Below are 17500 nucleotides of genomic sequence, written 5' to 3' on the forward strand. Positions count from 1 at the left end.
GCTGGAGTAAGCTTTGCTTCAAAATCCAGGAAACAGAGGTGATACAAGAACCATATAGCAAATAATTAAAGTTGGTCTCGAACCACAAGTCAACAAAGCAGCACCTATTAAAACTGCGACAGGCAAACTCATTTTAGATAAGAAGCGGCAATTAATTAGATCACTGGATCAAGCATTACTCAAACCTCTATTTGTTAGGAAATCATCTTAGCGAAGGACTTCAAATTTCATCCTTACCTGAAATGACCGAACTGGACACCAAACCAACTGAAGCAGAGCCGAATACAGCAATTGATGAGCTACCATGCGGCAAAACCACTGGTAATGATTCGATCCCAACTATATTATTGAAAATGAACAGAGACCATGCTGTCATTTCTACATAAGTTACTGATCCAATGCTTGCGTGAAAGAGCAATGCTACATGATATGAGAAATTCAGTCATCGTAGCATTGTACTGTACAAGAACAAAGGTGATAAAGGGGATTGCAACAACTACAGCTTTGTTGGGAACGCCTTTGCTCGTGTCATTCTGAAACGACTGCGCACACTAGCAGATACGGTGTTACCAGAGAATCAATGTGGATTTAGCTCAAGCGGACCAATTCTTTATATGATCTTGTCACTACATTAGCTGCAAAATATACTCCCCCACTTGGACTTTACACCATTTATGGTGACCCGCTGTTTTCTGTAACTGATCGAAGCTCTAATCCATTCTAACACTTGTCCTCCTATGCCATGAGCTTTTATTTTATTCAGTAGTCTCTGGTGGGGCACCTTGTCGAACGTTTTGCTAAAGTCAAGGTAAATAATATCGTAACTATCATTGTTATCTGTCACCTTATATACTTTCGTATAAAAGAATAGAAGATTAGTCACACATGACCTATCCTTGGAGAAACCATTTTTTGTGCCACGAATCAAATTATGTCTCTCGATGTGTTCTCTGAATCTATGAACTATTATTGATTCAAGCATTTTATCTATAACTGATGTCAAACTGATTGGCCTGTAGTTGCATATAAACGATTTATCTCCCTTCTTAAAAACAAGAACAAAGTTTGCCTGCCCCCAAGCAATAGGGACAAAGCCAGTGTCTACCGACTTATTAAGTATTTTTGTTAACTGGTCGTACATTTCAAATTTACATTTTTTAAGCACTCTCGAGAAATTTTCGTCTAGACCCGGGGATTTTGTAGCTTTAAATCTTTCAATCTCCTTCACTACTTCTACCTTACTAGTGCTGATATTAGATAGTCTACTTTCTTCATCCCCACTGAAAATAAGATCGCAGTCAAGTACCTTACCTAACCTTTCCTTAGTAAACATTGAAAGAAAATATTTGTTAAGCGCCTCACTCATTTTTTCTTATGATTCTATCATGAAATTTGCGTCATTTTGAATTGGGCCTATTCTTTCCTTATTTTTTGTTTTGTAGAGATGAAAGAAGCCCTTTGGGTTGGATCTCGCTTGTCTAGCAACTATAAATTTGTAGTTACGTTTCGCTGTGCACGTACTTTTTAACCAGTCTTGCCATATCGTTATATTTGGATCTAAGGTGTGTTTCCCCGGTTTTTATTCTAATGTAAAGTTCTCTTTTCATTCCGATATCATAATTCAGGTTCAGAGATGTGTGCAAGGACACCATGCAGCAACTACAAATTGATCATAAGTCATAGGAACAGAACGCATTGGACCAAGCTCCCTAGAAAAACGCGATACATACAGTAGCAGATGCACATGAAGATTAGTTAAGGTCGAACTGGGAAGAGAAACACATCGCAGAAAAGAGAAAGGGGCACTCAGGCACCGAGAACAGGGGCTTTTACCTACCAATTCTGCACTCGTCCATACAAATCAAATATCGGAAAATAAGTTATATGTATATAGCATATATATATATATATATTATATATATATATATGTGTGTGTGTGTGTGTGTGTGTGTGTGTGTGTGTGTGTGTGTGTGTGTGTGTGTGTGTGTGTGTGTGTGTGTGTGTGTGTGTGTGTGTGTGTGTGTTTGTGTGTGTGTGTGTGTGTGTGTGTGTGTGTGTGTGTGTGTGTGTGCGTGTGTGTGTGTGTGTGTGTGTGTGTATGTGTGTGTGTGTGTGTGTGTGTGTGTGTGTGTGTGTGTGTGTGTGTGTGTGTGTGTGTGTGTGTGTGTGTGTGTGTGTGTGTGTGTGTGTATTTTTCTCAGGCACGCTTGGTTGAAAATAACTGCAAGTTCAGCGTTGATCAATATCTTCTTCAGAATTTCCAACTTCCTGAAGGTATCCTTTATAGCGAGGGTAAAGGAAAGAGTAGGTTTCCTGATCCAGTCATTATTAGCTCGACATTTCGACTCTGCTTGAGTCATTATCAAAAGACAATAATGGAAAAAATACATGGGTTTATATAGTACGAAGCTACAGGAATTCAGCGCTATGATTGACTGGAAGGTATGACTTTTTGTCGGCCACTCATTGGTTGAGAGGTTGGGGGTAGATTTCACGTACGGTCATTGGCTAGCCTGCCCGTTCTCTCGAGCCTCACTACCTAGGGACTGTAGCGTGATGTTCTCCGTCCTGCCTCGGGGCTTCCCTCTCCTGAAAGGCTTAATGCTTGGGAGTATAGTAGGGGCGTCTTGATGGGAATTCAGAGACAGCCTACTATCTGCAATATACAAATTGTCAAGGTAGGCAAGACGGCTTTTATTGGACTCCCTCTGAGTGATGACAGTGTTCTGTCGAAGGACACCCCCTGTGAGATGCTGGCCATGTTTCTTCAGGAAGTGGCGTTTGGAACCTCCCTGAGTTAGATGATAGCTCAGGCGCCTGGAGAGTTTGATAGTAGTTAACTCTATGTAAGCATCATAAGGCTTACAGTCCCTATTTGTGCAAGAAAAATTGTACACAAGGTAGATAGTTTCCTTATCTCCAGGGCTTGGTGAGCTATCGTTCTTCATGATGAGGTCCTTTGTGCGGCTATTCCTGTACTACTAGCTTTACATGGTCTACGGGGTAGGTAACTTGAATACTCCTGTCAATTATACTTCTCACACTCTTCTCTTCCTCGCGGTAAACAGATGACATATAAGATCTATAGAAGAGGCTGTGAGTGGTTCCTTCTTCATCAACAGCTTGTTGTCCCTCGTGCCATTTTAGAATGTTTACATCCGTTTCTCCGTAACTACTGGTTTAATTCTGTTTACTGTTCCCTTCTATGGTTTTGTATTTCTTCTTTCACTTTCAACTTTCATTTCATCACTGTCTTTCACCATATCTTTCTCTAGGTATTGAGTAATGTTTCTTTATGGGGTGAATTAAGCGGAGATAAAAAATTCTTCTTTTCTTCCCAAATGATATTACACTTGGCTTGTTAATTTACACCAAGGGACTCTTAACTGGGATCCTCAATCCACTCCCTATGCCACCTATGCACCGACGTCACGAGTTTCTTAATCCAATGATTTTTACTGTTACAAATAAGTGCCTCCCTTAAGGGCGTGACTTAACTCCCGTGAACCAATAAGTTTTTCTCCTCCTCCACCCTTTCTTCAATCAAAAAGACTGTTACAACATCTTAAGGAATACTGCTTACACAAGCAATCACGATATCGATGCATGAATGGTTTAGTTTACATATTGTCACAGCATTCAAAATCTTGTCCCTAATGGTTGTTTATAAACTTTAGACGAGGAGCGAGATTATGCAACTCTTTCGTGGCTATTGTTTACCAAACATCCTACACACAAAAATTAAATTCTCGTTACCTACCCCTCTATTTACCTTACTTGTCTGTCTTTATCCACCAGCCTCTTATAGGGCTCGGCAGCTACCCTTGATCGTTCCGACCAACCATTTTTAATTACCCTCTTACAGGGCTCACTGAAATATATACTTTAAAAATATCATATGCAAGAAGCTAAATAATTAAAACTATTTCTGCAGAAACTGATAAAAAATTCAAAATTATTATCCCTCGATGGATGGTGTCATCAAAACATATGCCACACATAACAAAAACATAAGTAACCCATCCAAAATGCTTAAATGTCAGTAACACTTTTAAAAGAAAACAATTCAAGCAGATATATGATGAACACCATTAAATGTCAGAAACAACAAAAGACAAAACATAATAGTATTCAATGTCTTTCTCCTTCTGATTGTGAAATTTCGATTAAGAACAGCAACATTAGGTTTCAATGGAATTTTTTTTCATCTTTTCAAAGATGTTGAACCGTATATTAATGAGGTATGTTACAACAGTTATATACACAGCATAGTTGAGTGTCTGTATAATTTCATTTTTGTTTCACACACACTTAATTCACTTTTTGTCTAGGACACACACTGCATAAGAATTTCAATGCTTCACACAAGAAATATCATTTGATACTTATTTGCATTGTCCTTATGTATTGGTAAGGGCCCAAGTCTTCATGACTGACCAAAGCTCCAGATCTTTATGTCTGACCAAGGCTCCACGTCTTCTTGTTTGACCAAAGCTCCAGGTAGCACATCTATCTGATACACCAAGGTTCCAGTAGTTTAGGTCTCCCATCACAATCAAGCATCATACAATTCAACAATGTGGATACTATTTTTAATAATGGTCAAGATTAATATTCAATTTCCGTGTGATATTATCAACATATTCCCTATACTCTTCTGGATTTAGTGATTTTTGATAAATTATACACTGGTTGTCACATGTATCCTCATCGTCAAATTGTATCCTAACCTTTATAGCATCTAAGTGATTAATTGATACTTCCCTAGTTTCTAAGTATAAGATCTTGTATATATTTTCACCTGCAAAATCAATTACCCTCTATGGACCTAAGTACCTCGGTGAAAGATTATTATTATGGAGTGTATGTAATTTCACCATGACTAAATCTTCTATTTTCAATTCTATTTTATGCTCTATTTTGTGTTGTTTTTTCATATCTTGTGTATACTCCTGAACGTGTTCTCTTACTCTTTGGTGTATAGCTTGAAATGTTTATATCCTATTTGAGATGTAATCATCTATATTATACACAGGTTTCTGCTATGCAATCAAGATTTCATATGGAAGAATTTTGTCCTTCCTAAAATAATAAAATGGGGTGTTTCATTTGTTACTACGTTAATTTGGTTGTTCAAAATACATTTAACATAAGGAATCTAAGTATCCTAAGTTATACTATGAGGACTTATCATACCTCTGAGACAAGTAATAATTTTATTATTTAACCTCTCTACAACTCCAGTGTTCTGAGGATAATTCACTAGAATGTTGATCTTTTGAATCTTAAATAATCTACATAATTCTTCCAGGATTTTATTATTAAATTCTTAAGTGTAGTGAAATTACAGACTATCTGATCATATTTTACTGAAGCAATTGTTTCAGCTTTCTTATTTGAAATGGCTTGTAAAATACAAAATCTTGAAATATAATCAATGACAACAAATACATATTTATATCCATTTTCAGACATAGGTAACTCCAATGTATCTATGTGAACTCTTTCCCAAGGTTTCTGCGGAATAGGATATGATAACAAAGAAACAGGTTTTAGTGTTTTTTCTTTCACCTTAGCATATTTCAATTTTTTCTATATAATCATATATATCTTTCTTCATACCTGGCCAAAAGTATTTAAGTTGTGCTTGTCTATAAGTTTTATCCTTTCCTGGATGTAAACTACAATCACTATCATGAAATAATTTCAATATCTCTTGTACAAGAGTTTGTGGAATTACCAAACGATTCACTGGGCCCCTAGAAATGTTTTTCCCACTTACAACTGTTTCTCTATACAAAAGTCCATTAGTCAAATGAAATTTCTTTATCTTATACACATTTGGTAGTTTTGGAGGATTTCCTCTTGGGTTCATCAAATACTGGACTAATAAGTCCCATGTCTTGTCATCTCTCTGTTCCATTATTATCATTTCCTCATCTAAGGCTACTAGCTCATCTATACTAAAGACAAAATTTATCAGCCCAATTGTTGGTTGGCTAATGTTTCTGGATAGCGCATCTGCTGCAACATTTTTTCTGCCCGGGAGTATATTCAAACCTAACCTCATAACATTGAAGTATGGCAAACCACCTGGCTAGTCTGCCCCTACGGTTCTTATGCTTAAATAAGTTCTGAATAGCTGTATGATCAGTCCACACTCTGATTGGATACCCAAGTATCATATCTCTAAAAGTTTCTAATGAATGTATCACTGGTAAAGTTTCTCTTTCTGTTATAGAGTAATTTCTCTCTGCACTATTATAAAGTCTAGATATGTAAGCTATTGGTTTCAAAGTTCCATTTCTCTCTTGCATCAGTATGTCTCCTAACCCTATGTCAGACGCACCAGTACAAAAAAATAAACTCTTTATCATAGTCTGGAAATACTAAAACTAGAGAACTCGGAAGTTTATCTTTCAACTTGTCAAAAGTTTGCTGTTGTGCAGGTCCCCACATGGACTTTGAGTCTTTCCTTAACAAAGAACTTAATGGATTAGCTATGTCTACATATCCTTGGATAATTTTTCTATAATATACTGTCAATCCTAAGAAACTTCTAACTTTTTCTATATTGTTTGGAACTGGATTATTCTTTACTACTTCAACCTTTCAATTTACTGTACTAAGTCCATGCCTGTCTATCTTATGTCCCAAATAAAATAACATTGTCCTGCAAAAACTTAAATTTTTCAAGTTTCACTTTCAATCCTGCTTCAACTAGTACTGAGAATATCAAATCTAATATCTTAAAGTACTCGGCCGCTGTTTGGGAAACTATTAAGATATAATCTAGAAATACACTGGCAGTGTTTCCTAACAACCCATGTAGAACTGTATTCATTAACCTCATGCCAATCAATGGACTATTACGTAACCCAAATGGCATTCGTTTGAACTCATAATGTCCCGTTGGAATAGAAAATGCCGTAAATTCTCGTGAGTCTTCATGCAACTCTATTTGCCAAAAAGCAGATTTGATATCTATAAGGCTAAAATACCTATTCTCAGTTCCCAAACTTCTAAGAATGTCCCCTATCACCAGTAATGGTAATCAGTATCGTATGTTCTGCTTATTCAATTCCCTATAATCAATAACTGGACGCATGGTACCATCTGATTTTGGCACCAGAATCAGAGGAAAGTTTCACCCCTTTTTATCATGTTCAATAATACCCTGCAATAACATTTTGGTGATCAACTTATCTACAGTGGCTAGTATGGAATGTGGTACTCTGTAGGCAGGTACATAGATAGGTTGAGTCCCTGGTTTTAATTTGACCTCATGTTTTAAAACAGTTGTTTTGCCTAAGGCATCCCCCGGCAAAGCAATTGCTTTATTGTGCTTCAAGAGCAAAGCCTTTCATCCAACTCAGGGCAACTAATAGGTACTAGTTGATTCTTGCATTTCTTTCCCAACTCTGTCTCTTGCTGAACTGAACAGATTGATGAATCTGGTAATTCCACCTCCTCAGTACTCGCATTTAAAATCTTAATGGGTTTTGTACAAACCTAAAAACATCCTATTTGTGTACCTTTACTTAAGACTATGACTTTGTTTAAAGTACTAATCACTAATATTTCTACCATGTTCTTATTTGACTTATAAATCCCTGAGTCTAATTTCAAACCTTTTAATCTAATTGATTCTGGGATGGTTAAAATTTCAGGATCTATAATTACTCCTTTCAACTGCACTACAACCCTGTTAATTGCTTTGGAGTGTAATAATGTCGACTTTATTACGCCACCTTCCAAAATTAGCAAAGCTTCATTTGTATTTGATGAATAAGTCATTTCTAGGATTTCTTGAATATCTGAGTTGGGTTCACTATATGAGGCTTTATTTTATGTTGGTCTGGACAGCTCTGCCTCGATATCTATAATACAATTCTTATCTTTCCTATCCATTTCTAGAGATTCTTTGATTTCTGTCACTAGCTTTAAGTCTGGTTGATATAGAAATGGAATTAACTGTTAGTTCACTAAGATCCCTAACTCAGCAGAACATATGACCATGTTCTCTTTTCTCATAGTTGCAAATCCTATCATTATATCTCCTGGGTAACATATTTTTCTACAACTATCACTGGAATATGTAAATGCTCATAATCTTAATTGGTTTCCAGTTACTCCTTGCAATGATCAATGGATTGCTTCCAAGATTTTCACTCATGGTTTCAACTGGTTTAAGATTCTACTAGTTATAACATTAACTACAGGTCCTATATCAATAAATATTTGAATAGGCTTATTGAACACTCTACCAGCAATGAGAGTACCTACAGAAGTCCTTACAGTTGTTATAGTCAGGTTACAACTCTCTTTGGGTTTTCGTTCATCCTTATATCACTCTTATCCTTAACCCAATATTGTCTATGTGTATTTCTATGGGTAGCTCTGTAGTGTTGTTTTATTTCGTGTCTGGGGGGTTTCCTCTTGTTTCGGGGTGCAATCGAAAAATTCTACATTCCTGTGTTTTAGGTCCAATCCTCTGATGATACATACAGAAAGGTGGATTTATACAATGATATTCATCATGACCCTCGTATTTGCAATTTCTACAAATAGTTTTATAATAACACTATTTTGCTTTATATCACCAGGTATTACAATTGTAGCATTCAATGCTAGCATTCCTTGAAGTGCTTCTAATTCTATGGTCAGATCCTCTTCTATAATCACTTCTAGAGTTCCTAGTTTCTTTCTGTTATTGCATTCCCACAGTCATCACATATGGACTAATTGCTTTAGAATTGTTATATCCTTGAAGAAGATAATCTACCTCCCCATAATTCATAGTTACCTGAAGATCTTTATACAGCTTTTCTACCGTTAATTCGTCAAAGCTGTTTGGTGGCAAGGCAAATGTGATTAATTTGATTACCTGAGAAACATTAATTTTATTACTAGATCTTTCTATCCAGCCTGAATCTTTCAATGTGGAATTTATATCCTTAGACCATCTGTCTAATTTTGCTAAATATTCTGTGCCTGGTTCACTTGTTTTTACTTCCTTTATCATTATAACTAAAGACCTGATAGCATCCTGATCACACTGTTTAATGAAAGCCTTCTTACAAGCTTCATATTGGTTTATATCTTCCATTTGCTGGAAATTTATTATAAGCCTAGCTCTGCACTTCTCTGGATCTACATTATCTTTTAGAATTTCTATGTTCCTTTTTTCATCTGTAATATTTTTATTTGTTATTAAAGTGCCAATCAAACTGAGAAACCTATCAACTCCCAAGGTGCTTTCATCACCTGTGAATTTGGAAATATTGACATTCGAGGTAAGAACCTCATGCCTCAAAATACCACCTGTATTCATACCTTCAGTTTTTTTAAAGTCGATTTGAATCGACTGCGTCCTCGTATGTTCCCTCCACATACTTTTGTCCTTCACACGTTCATTAACCGCGTCTTCCTTGCCCCTCGTTGATTGTTGTTTGTAGTGGTCGTAGACCCCTTCGTTCACTGTTCCTTGTAGTGGTTCTAGATCCCTTCGTTCACTGTTGCTTGTAATGGTTCTAGACCCCTTCGTTCACTGTTGCTTGTAGTGATTATAGTCCCCTTCGTTCACTCTTGCTTATAGTGGTTCCCTCTTAGTCAGCATGCGCATGGCTGCGTGGTTGTGGTTGTGGTTGTGGTTGTGGTTGTGGTTGTGGTTGTGGTTGTGGTTGTGGTTGTGGTTGTGGTTGTGGTTGTGGTTGCAGTTGTGGTTGTGCACTGCGTGGTTGTGGTTGAGTGTAGTGTAGATTGGTGTACCCGTACACTTGTAGCATCTTCCACTCAGTCTTTTAGCTTGATGCACTCACCAGTCTCTTCGGAGCGTTCCAATTCACTCTCTACGTCCCTAGCTGTAACCACTTTTACCTCTGTTTCTCCATAACTAATGGTTTAATTCTGTTTACTGTTCCCTTCTATGGCTTTGCATTTCTTCTTTCACTTTCAACTTTCTTTTCATCACTGTCTTAAGTATGTCTTTCACCATATCTTCCTGTAGGAAGTAAGTAATATTTCTTTATGGGGTGAATAAAACGGAGGTAAAGTTTTTCTTCTTTTCTTCCCGAATAATAGTACACTTGGCTTGTTAATTTACACCAAGGGACTCCCAACTGGGATCCTCAATCCACTCCCTATGCCACCTCTGCACTGACGTCACGAGTTTCTTAGTCCACTGATCTTTACTGTTACAATTAAATGCCTCCCCTAAGGGTGTGACTTAACTCCAGTGAACCAATGATTTTTTGTCCTCCTCCACCCTATCTCCAATCAAAAAGACTATTACAACGTCTTAAGCAATACTGCCTACACAAGCAATCACGGTATCGATGCATGAATGGGTTGGTTTACATATTGTCACATTAGCATTAAAACCTGGTCCCTAACGGTTGTTTATCAATTTTAGACGAGGAGCGAGATTATATAACTCCTTCGCGGCTATTGTTTACTAAATATCCTACACATAAAAATTAAATTCTCGTTACCTACCCCTCAATCTACCATACATGTCTACCTTTATCTACTAGCCTCTTACAAGAATAGTACGGAGGACGCGTGTGCAATCCTGATTGGAATTTAGGTTGTTGACCAACATCTGTGTTGCTCGGTCGAACTTCTTCTGAGTAGACGTCAGGAACAGCAGTGGGCAAAGGCTCTTCTGTAGAAGAAAGTAACGTAGAGTCCTGTACCGCTGTGGATATTCATTCTCACCGCTCAGCCATAGTATGGGATTGGTAGGCTTGATATACTGTGTATCTCAGTCTTCATATGGTCACCATCTTTCGTGAGAAGGACGTCCAGGAAAGGCAGGGCACCGTTGTCGGCTTCTTCAGTCGTAAACCGAATTCCAGATATCTCATGTAGAAGCTGGCGTAGTCCCTCGCGTTCCACACTGGTCTGGGTTCTCACGAAGATGTCGAAGTATATTCCTTATGCCATCGACTGCTGGGTCCTGTTGAACACCTTCTCTACAGATCCCATGAAGAAGTTGGCGAAGAGGACACATAAAGGATTATCAACGTGTCCTCCGTACTGTTCTAAACAAATAGCACGAGGGACAACAAGCTGTTCATGAAAAAAAAAGGAACCACGCACTGCCTCTTACATATATATATATATATATATATATATATATATATATATGTATGTATATATATATGTGTATATATATGTATATATGTATATATATATATATATATATATATATATATAATATATATATATATATATATGCGTGTGTGTGTGTGTGTGTGTGTGTGTGTGTGTGTGTGTGTGTGTGTGTGTGTGTGTGTGTGTGTGTGTGTGTGTGTGTGTGTGTGTGTGTGTGTGTGTGTGTGTGTGTGTAATATGCATACCTTGGGTCAGGTCACTTTGGGGTGGGGGTAAATAGGTAGGATGAAATGTATAGCAATGTAACTGATTTAATCATTAGTGCACAAAATTTATTTATCCCCCTGAAGTCAATACAGAAGAATAGTAATACTCCCAAATGGATGACGGACAGACTGAAACATGAGATCGGAATGAAAAGAGGAGTTTACATAAAAATAGAAAACGAGGAAACACACCTTAGATTAAGATATAACGAAATGACAAAGCTGGTTAAAGGAAATACACGTACAGCCAAACGTAAATATGAAATAAGGTTGCCAGTTTAGCAAGATCCAACCCTAATGGTTTCTTTTATCTCTATAGAACGAAAAATAAAGGAAGAATAGGTCTAATTAAAAACGAGGAAAATGTCATGATAGAATCGGAGGAAATAATGAGTGACAAGTTTAACAATTGTTTTCTCTTTGTGTTTACTAATGAGAGATAAGATAAGGTACCTGACTGCGATCCGATTTTCAGTGGGGATGAAGAAAGTAGACTCTCTAATATCAACATTAGTAAGGTAGAAGTAGTCAAGGAGATAGAATGACTTAAAGCTACAAAATCCCCGGGCCCAGACGAAATTTTCCCGAGTGTTTAAAGAGTGTAAATTTAAAATCTGCGACCAGTTAACTGAAATATTTAATAAATCGGTAGACACTGGTTTTGTGCCTACTGCTTGGGGGCAGGAAAACGTTGTTCCTGTTTTTAAGAAGGGAGATAAATTGTCTATATACAACTACAGGCCAATCAGTTTGACATCGGATATAGGTAAAATGTTTGAATCAGTAATAGTAAATAGACTCAGAGAACACATCGAGAGACATAATTTAGTTTGTGACCCACAGCATGGTTTCTCCAAAGGTAAGTCATATCTAACTAATCTTCTATCCTTTTACACTAAAGTATATAGGGCGTCAGATAACAATGATAATTACGATATTATTTACCTTGACTTTAGCAAAGCGTTCAACAAGGTGCCACACCAGAGACTACTAAATAAAATCAAAGCCCATGGCATAGGAGGAAAAGTGTTAGAATGGGTTAGAGCTTGAATCATTAACAGATTAGAGCGGGTCACCATAAATGGAGTAAAATCCAGGTGGGGCAATGTTACTGGTGGGGTTCCCCAGGGTTCGGTTTTGGGTCCCTTGTTGTTAATTATGTACATAAACATCTTAGACGATGGGTTAAATAGTGATGCTAGTAATTTTGCGGATGACACTAAAATAGGACGCTTGATTAGGTTAGGAGACGACGCAGAGATTCTGCAGGATAATCTTAACAAATAGTTCACATGGTCGGTCAAATGGCAAATGTGTAGCGTGTTAAACGTAGGGCTACACAACCCCGAAAATAGATATAGCTTAGATAAGACGTCTTTTAGAGAAAATTGAGTGCGAGAGAGACTTAGGAGTTGTAGTGAGTCCGGACCTTAAAACCAGGAAACAGTGCATTAGCGCCAGGAATAAAGCTAACAGAGCATTGGGTTTCATTACTAGGACGGTAACAAATAGAAGTGCTGAGGTAATTATCAAACTCTATCTAGCTTTAGTTAGGCCTATCCTTGACTATGCGTTACAGTTTTGGTCTCCGTCCTATAGAATGGACATTTAGTCACTAGAATCAGTATAGAGAAGAATGACCAAAATGATACATGGCACCTTAACTTACACTCTCTGGAAAGACGCAGAGTGCGGGGTGATCTAATAGAGGTGTTCAAGTTGATCAAATGTTTAACAAGGGTGATGCAAACAAGGTCATCATATTAAAACAACAGGGCAGGACTCGCACTAATGTATTTAAACTGGACAAATTTAGATTTAAGAAAGAAATAGACAAGAATTGGTTTACTAATAGGATGGTCAACGAATGGAATAGACTTAGTAACCATGTAGCCTAGTGAGCGTTGAAACTATCAGTTGTTTTAAGAAACGGTTAGACAACTTTATGGATGGAAATGACAGGTGGTGATGGATATGAGCTGTCTTGTGTGGGCCTTATGGTCTCTTCCAGTCTCCTCCATTCTTATGTTCTTACACACACACACACACATACACACACACACACACACACACACACACACACACACACACACACACACACACACACACACACACACACACACACACACACACACACACACACACACACACACACACACACACACACACACACACACACACACACACACACACACACGCACACACACACACACACACACACACACACACACACACACACACACATACACACACACACGCACACACACACACACACACACACACACACACACACACACACACACACACACACACACACAAAGATATATATATATATATTTATATATATATATATATATACATATGTACATATATACATATATACATATATATATATATATATACATATGTATACATATAAAAATACATATACATACATATATAAATATGTATGGGGTATTGGCTGCTTGTTATTGTGGCAAAGTAGCATGCAGTTGATACTTTAGGGTCTATATGGGGCGCCCCTACGGACCAGAGCCACACATCATTTTGTCTATGATAGAGGAAAACTCTGTTCAGAGAGAAATGATGACACTTTTATACTACGACTGTCCCTCCGTTATGCTGTCCTCCAACCCCTTGTTGCTGTCCTGTACCATTTCTCTTAGTATTCTATTTCTGTGATGGGGGAATTCCCTGTGGTGGGGGAAAAGAATACTGCCACCAAGTATTCCCACTTGGATCGTAAGAGGCGAGAAGAAAGAGACGGGAATTGGGACTAGGCATCCTTCTCCTTGTAGCCCCAATATTCCTAAAAGAAAAAAAAAGAAGGCATAAGAGGGGGTGGAAGTTCTCGGACCAGCACCCTAAGGTTTGGGTCTTTTAATGTGCGTGGATGTGGTACAGATGAGAGTAAAAGGGAAGAGATAGGTAGTATGTTTGTGAGAAGAAAGATGGACGTGTTGGCTTTGAGTGAAACTAAGTTGAAAGGGAAGGGTGAGTGTAAGTTTGGGAGTGTAAGTGGGAGGTTATCAGGAGTGGAGAGAGGGCGAGGGAGGGAAGGGGTGGCTATTCTAGTAAGTGAAGAGATAGGTAAACGGGTAGTAGAGTGAAAGGAGGTTTCCGCAAGGATAATGTGGATGAAGGTGAAACTGGGAAAGGAGATGTGGGTCTTTGTAAGTGCATATGGGCCTGGCAGTGAGAAGAGTGTAGAAGAAAGGGAGGCCTTTTGGATAGATCTAAATGGGTGCATAGAGGATTTAGGAAGAAATGTCAATGTAATAGTATTGGGAGACCTGAATGGTAGGGTAGGAAATGGTCCAATCGATGGAGTGGTTGGGAAATGTGGAGTTCCAGGAAAGAATCGTAGTGGAGAGTTGATGGTGGAAATGTGTCTAGAAAGAGAGTTGATGATAGCAAATACAGTGTTTCGGAAGAAAGTCAAGAATAAGTACACATGGGAGAGGGTGGTGGAGGGAAGGGTGGTAGATAGAGCGCTAATGGGTTATGTAGTGGTAAATAGGATTATGATAGGAAGAGTTAAGGATGTACATGTGCTAAGGAGAGAGGGTGGGGGAATATCAGATCATTTTTTGGTGGAAGGTAAGTTGAGAGTGGAGGATAGATGGAGAAAGAGGAAAGGGACAAAAGGTAGGTAGGTTCTTAGAGTGAACTCTTTGAATGAAAAGGAAAAGGAGAAGGAGTACAAGAAGAAGCTGAAGGAGGAGTGGGAAGGAGTAAAGGGTAGAGTGGAGCTGGGTGTGGAGGAGAAATGGGGATGGTTCAAGGAGGGAGTCATAAAGTGTGCAAGGATGGTGTGTGGAACAAGAAGGACAGGGGGAAACAAAAAATGTTGTAGAAGAAAAGAAGCGAGCTTTCACAGATTCACGATTCAAGTGGGAATTCTTGGTGGCAGTATTCTTTTCTCCCACCACAGGGAATTCCCCCACCACAGAAAAAGAATACTCAGAGAAATGGTACAGGACAGCAACAAGGGGTTGGGGGACAGTACAACGGAAGGACAGTCGTAGTATAAAAGTGTCATCATTTCTCTATGAACAGAATTTTCCTCTATCATAAACAAAATGGTGTGTGCCTCTGGTCCGTAGGGGCGCCTCATATAGATCCTAAAGTATCGACTGCATGCTACTGTGTGTGTGTGTGTGTGTGTGTGTGTGTGTGTGTGTGTGTGTGTGTGTGTGTGTGTGTGTGTGTGTGTGTGTGTGTGTGTGTGTGTGTGTGTGTGTGTGTGTGTGTGTGTGTGTGTCTGTGTGTGTGTGTGTGTCTGTGTGTGTGTGTGTGTGTGTGTGTGTGTGTGCGTGTGTGTGTGTGTGTACACATATATATATATATATATATATATATATACACATATATATATATATATGTGTGTGTATATATATGTATTATATATATATATATATATATGTATATATACATATATATATATATATATATATATGTTCATGAAGAGCTGGAGTCCAGGAACCATTATTCAGAAGAAAGTACTCACTTGACTCGTCGTTTGAAGTTAATTGCTACGTTTCATTCCCTTTGTGGGGTTCGTTTTCAGGGTAATACAGTGGTAGCAAAAGGAAATCTATAAAAGGGGGTCTCCCTCGTACAGTGGGTTAGATAATCACAGTAGCCGTTACATTTCAGATAGATACAGAATTTACACATCACAGAGATTGAGTATAAGATAATCCGAAAATAACTCCAAAAGGACGCCAATATCAAATAATTCGCACATTAACATTGGTATCCAAAAATATAATGCAAATGAAATCTTACATTAAAACATGTAAACCTGCCTAACAATAATGCAAAGTTCTAATACAATTTAGCTACCGTCGCCGATAATGCGAAAGATCAAAGCTAAAAGACTGTTACATACATATATACAATACAACAATAAAACGAGCCCAAAGAGAGTAAATAAAAAATATATATAAGAAAGATAAATCAGTGACCTCCCAAGATGGATAAAAAGTCGACATGACAGGATGTACCGCAATACGGCCAATGACCTAAAGTTGGCAAGCACCACAGCGTGTAATAACCACCCATCTGGGAAAAATACCACAAAACATAATAAACTAAACCGCTGACTCATAATAAACATGGGTAGGATAACAAATTTATAAACACACCCCCTCCCGTCACTACTTCCTGCTGAACACAACATATCCTGAAATAAACCAACGCCAGAAGACAAAATTCCACAAATAATAATCAACCATATGCACCGCTAACTAACACAGACCTGATTGATTAAATGACATAGCGGTACACTCAACCAAATACACGGGTTAGGAAAATCATCCCCATAGAATACTTAACACATTAGCCATAGAAAAAAACATAAAGTGAGCACGAGAAATTAGAAGAATGGCATGCCACAGATGAGCCGAGTGTCCACACGCCAGAAGCTCAGCGAAACATTGATTGGTTAAATCTGGTAATTAAGATATATCGAAGTAATAAACACAAACTGAAAGGACGCAACCCCACAAAACAAAAACTAATAACCACACATTTCACTAACTCAAATGAAATAAAAGAAATTGCAAATAAAACATAAAACACGCATTACTGTCGTGATGTGTGTATTCTTTCCAACCTATCCTTGGCTCCCTTGTAAATCGGGTTCATAGTGATGCATCTGCTAACGCTATCTTCATCACTGACCCATGCTTCTAGGAATAACCTGACACTTCTTCCATTTGCTTTGTACTTAACTTCTGCTTTATACCAATCCATCTCATGGCTTTTTCCTCGCATTGCCTTAGAATGGCTGAATTCCTGTCCCTCCTACCGACAGCCTTCTATAGCTTTTGCAATCTGGTCGCCAATTTCTTTCTAGTTTCCCCAGCACGATGGGTCTCACATCCCTTACACTTGACATCAGTACACCAACACTATCCGGTCTGCTTGGCTCTCTATATCTTTCACTTTGGTCAGAGCTCCATGCATCATGTTTCTGGGTTTATGTGCCACTTCTACACCATGCTTTCTCAGCAACCTGGCCGCTACTCCAGACCCTATTTTCAGATAAGGGACAGTAACCCGCGGTGCATCTCGTCGATTGTCGCCTACCTCGACATTTGATTGATGCG

This window comes from Oratosquilla oratoria, chromosome 28, assembly GCF_046742065.1.
Source record: "Oratosquilla oratoria isolate Oo_2021 chromosome 28, ASM4674206v1, whole genome shotgun sequence".
NCBI classification, from domain to species: Eukaryota; Metazoa; Arthropoda; class Malacostraca; order Stomatopoda; family Squillidae; genus Oratosquilla; species Oratosquilla oratoria.